Source organism: Mus pahari, chromosome 14, assembly GCF_900095145.1.
Source record: "Mus pahari chromosome 14, PAHARI_EIJ_v1.1, whole genome shotgun sequence".
Lineage (NCBI taxonomy): Eukaryota > Metazoa > Chordata > Mammalia > Rodentia > Muridae > Mus > Mus pahari.
The window spans coordinates 67,701,373-67,706,372 of record NC_034603.1 but is presented as its reverse complement, the minus strand read 5'-3'; positions in this window follow the sequence as shown (position 1 = coordinate 67,706,372).

Here is a 5,000-nt window from a genome sequence, read left to right as displayed (position 1 = left end):
AAGACTATCTATCTATATATAGCATATCTGAACTGCTAAACTCTTAGTACTTATTATTTGAATAATATTGGAATCATTTTATTATAATTAAATCAGAATCTAAAATTGTCATGAGTTTACTACCTGGCCTTATCTTGCATTACTTAATCATCCTAAACAGTTTGTAATTCTGGTTATAAAGGACTGGGTTTAAGCCTTGTATTCTTAAATGAGTTACAGAGACACAATGCCTATTTAAGAGTATCAAAATTTATACCAATGAAAGCCTTAAACTTGCATCAATATTTAAATTCTGTACCAGTGTAAGAAAATATATCTTCAATTCTGAATCAAAATGTGGAGATTCCTACCAATGTAAGATTATGGCTATAAAATATTTTATTTATGAGTAAATTTAGTAATCTATTCCCATATATCTAATATCTTATAATATTACTCTATTCCCATTTTCTTCTTTCCAATCCCTTCCCTTTACCTAAGAAAGAAAGGATAGAGAAGACAAAAGGTCACCAAGCCAGTTATGTTAGTGTACAGGTTCTCCAGAGCAGGAGTAAGGATTAAAAAGAAAAAAGACAGTTAGACAACATTGTAGCATGACCCCAGCCAGTTCTGAGGCTGAGGTGGGTTTACTTTTTCCATTCTGCTTTTATAACATTTTAATTACATGCAGATAATAAGGTCAAGCAGTACAATAAAGCACAAAGGGTCAAGGAACAAGCAAGGCAATAAACAAAGTCCCATGATCACTTCTGTGATCACTGTTTCTGAGGGCTTATCAGGATGACCAAGATATTTGAGCCTTCTTCCTTCAGCTTACTTCTTCCTGAAGCCTACTTCTTTGTTCTAGCCTAAAATCAGATTCCTGTCTGAACTTATTTCCCTGTTCTAGCCTAAAATTAGATTCCTGCCTGAATTTACTTCCTTGTACTGGCCCAAAGTCAGATTCCTGCCAAGTGACCCCCAAATCTCTCCACATCCTCCTCCCTTTTCTCCATAAACAAGACTGTGCCTGTCTTAGGTCATTCTGACAAGAATGCCTTCCTCACTTGTCATAGAATATGCATTATCAAAAGCAATGCTATTCTCTCTTAGGTTGATAAGGCTCTGTGCAGAACTTATCCATCATTGGCTGGCAGCCTGTTAAATTAATAACTCTGTCTGGGGGTTCATTTTTAGTTTCAAGCCATGCATTTTGGCTGTCAACATGTTGATGTTGTTAAATACAGGTTTCATCACAATGGGCAGGAATAAGTGTATTCCCAGGACAAGAAGGGCTAGCATGATCAAGCTATATATGCCATTCTAAAAGCTTGACCAAGATGGCAATACTGACCTCAGGCCATGAATTATTTTATCAGCTGTATCTGTAGCATCAAAGTTCAGCAGAGCAGCATTCTTTAAATTCATAATCTCACTATGCAAAGTTAAAACATTCAGAGAGATGTTAGAATTATGCCAAATGCACTGCAAGTGCCTTTGAACTATTCCCCAATTATAGTGACCATCATTGTAAATTTTAGAAGTAACACAAATCCATTGGCATTTAGCATGACACTTGAGATGGCTCCTTACTCTTAGACTCTGGACATCCTCTCCAATAATATGAATAGTATCATAAAGAGTGTCAATATATTGTGCCAAATGCATATTTAGGTCCTCTTGAATACTCAAAATATTAGTAACATTTTTTGCTAAATGATTAACAAAAGTAGCTGTTGTAACTTGTGTTAAAGCAATTGCAGAAGCAGTGGTGCTAGCTATTAATGTAATTAAACTATATTATCAACAATCAAGCCTACTACCCTCTTGTTTCTGTTTAAAGCCTAACTCAGGTCTTACTTGCAACAAAAGCTGTTTGATAGACCACCATAACAGACATGCCAGTTTTCAATACACTAACACAATTAGAAAGTGTATAATCAGCCAGGACGTGGTGGCACACATCTTTAATCCCAGCACTTGGGAGGCAGAGGCAGGTGGATTTCTGAGTTCAAGGCCAGCCTGGTCTACAAAGTGAGTTCCAGGACAGCCAGGGCTACACAGAGAAACCTGTGTCAACAAAACAAAACAAAAACAAACAAACAAACAAACAAAAACAATGTAGAAAGTGTACAATCAATACAACTTATATTAAATATTGTAGAACAAAAATTTAACATGACCAATTGATAAAAGATTAGGAGCCTTAACACATACACTAACACTTGTTCCAAATCCAGATTCTGTCCCAACCACTGTAAATGTAACTTCATACAAGGCAGTGGTCAACTTTCAAATATGTCTCTGAAAATGTCCAGAACCAGCCTTCTAAATGAAGACTGTTATTTCCAATATTGGATTGATTTCCAGATCAGTCCATGATTGAGTCAGAATAACTGATCACATTAAAGGGAAGAGAGGAGTCATTATAACTTCTCCTTTTGATTTTCTGTCCCACAAGTTCTAAAATCTTGAGGCAAGGCAGCTTGTCCCATCTGGGATACAGGCAAGCAAAGGTAGGTCAGGAACATATGTCCAATACAGCTTCCCAGTCACCATTGTCAGGCACTCAGCAAGCTCACAGGTCAGCATCACTCTTTGTCCCAGCATCAGCATGTTTCACCAATCACTCTGGCAGCTAGCATGCTCCTTCGGCATCCTGCAGAAAAAAACTTCCCCATATTAAATACCTGATCAGGACCATGCCATGTGCCAGTATGTGGATCCTTCCATTTCACGTAGGCATAAGTATGCCTAGTTGTAGGGTGGCATAGACACTCAGAGAGTTCCTTGGCATCCAAATGTCTTAAAAACTTAAAATAAAAAGAACATAATTTAAATAAATTTGTGGTGTACTGGGTATAACTCCCCCCTTTTTTATTTTATGAAGATATTGTTTTAAAGTTCCACAGTAACCATTTCTCAATACCTTGTTCCTGAGGGTTATAAGGAATCCCAGTAATATAGGTAATATTAAATTGTCAACAAAACATCTCAAATGCCTGACTGTAAAAGTCAGTTCCATTATCTGTTTTAATCTGATTTGGAACACCAAGCATAGAAAAACAATGTAGGCAATGCCTAATTACATATTTAGTTGCATCTCCTGTTAATGAAGTTGCAATTAGAAAGCCTGAAAAGGTGTCAATAATCACATGTGCATATTTTAATTTTCCAAAATCAGAAATATGAGTAACATCCATTTGCCATAATTGATTAGGTACAAGTCCTTGAGGATTAACACCATTATGTGGTACAAAAAGAAATTGAGGACATTCAGGACAAGTCTTTACAATTTGACCTGCACATTTTCTAGAAATGCCAAATTGATGTCTCAAGCTATTACTAGTTTGATGATGTAAAGAATGAGATTGTTTGGCTAATTGTTCCTGTGTAGGGCCTATAATCGTCCGGGCATACAAATTTGCTCTGGCATGCCCTGATTAAGGGGTCCAGGAAATTCAGTATGAGTTCTTAAATAATCTATAAAATAAGGAACAGTACGTTCTCTTAAATTGAGTTGTATTTGAATAATTGCAAAATTTGAGAATTAGCAGTATCTAAAAAAGGAACAGTTTTAAGTAACTGCAAACCATGAGCTATATATTGGCTATCAGTATACAAATTAAAAGCTTGGTTTTTCAGCATTTCAAAACCAGCAGCTACAGCACGTAGTTCAATTATTTGTGCTGAAGCAGGGGAAAACTCAAGAGAATGAACATGTGATCCAATTACATGTGCTGCCTTCCCATGAGATGAGCTGTCCTCAAATACAGTAAGTACACTCCTTATGCATAAATGTACAGGGAATACAAAAGCATGCATAGAGGCAAATTGTAATAACTTGTCTTTTAGATAATGATTACCAATTTTGCCTGAAAAGGCCAAATCTCAGTATTCTCCAATAACCAATTAAATTGCTGTTTCGAATAATAAATATTTCATTAAGTTCTTTCCCAAAATACTTTCTTGATTCTATCCTACAATTCTGTTTTAATACAGCAACAGCTTCATAATTGGGTGTTACAACTTTACTTGGAGATGAAGAAAGATGAATCCACAGTAATGGTCCCTTTTGCCAAAGGACTGTAGTGGGCATGTAAGTTGTAGTAATGATGCAAACAGCCAACAATTGATCATAGATTATATAATGCATCTGTTGCTGACTAATAGCTTCCTTTACCCTTTTTAAAGCTATTCGTCCCTCATCAGTTAATTGTCAAGGGGAATTAGGATTTGCATCCTCCTTGAGAATATCAAACAGATTTAAGTTCTTCTGTGTGGTAAGTTTAAGATGAGGTCTTAGCCAATTAATATCTCCTAACAACTCTTGAAAATCATTTAAAGTAAGTAAATTTTTTTATTGGAATTTTCTATGCCACAATTTGTTTAGTATATAACTCATGTTCCAAATATTGAAAAAGATACTGCCTTTGAATCTTTCCTGGAACAACCACTCCCCAAAATTTTAAAGCTTGTTGTATATGAGCAAAGACTTGTAGTAAAACTCCTTCAGAGGGATCAGCTAATAAAATATCCATATAATGAATAGTATACACTGAAAGATTCAAAGTCCTAACTTCTTGTATTGAAGCAGCAACAAAATTTTGACATAATGTAGGGTTTCCATGAGGCAAAACTTCCCAATGACATCACTTCATGGGTTCTTTAAAATTACAAGGTCACTAAAAGCAAACCCTTTACAATCACCAGGATGCAAAGGAATAGTATAAAAGTGATCCTCTGAATCCATAATAATTCTGTAAGAATTTTCTAGAATGGCAGCTGGAGTAGGCAAGTCAGGCTGCTATGCCCCCACAAGTTCCATAGCCTCATCAACCCTTCACAAACCCTGCAACAATCTCTACCTGCCAGAGTTTTTCTTTTTCTTTTTTTTTAATTATTATTATTTTCTTTATTTACATTTCAAATGCTATCCCGAAAGTTTCCTATACCCTCCCCCCACCCCTGCTCCCACTACTTGGCCCAGGCCTTGCCTTGTGCTGGGTCATATAAAGTTT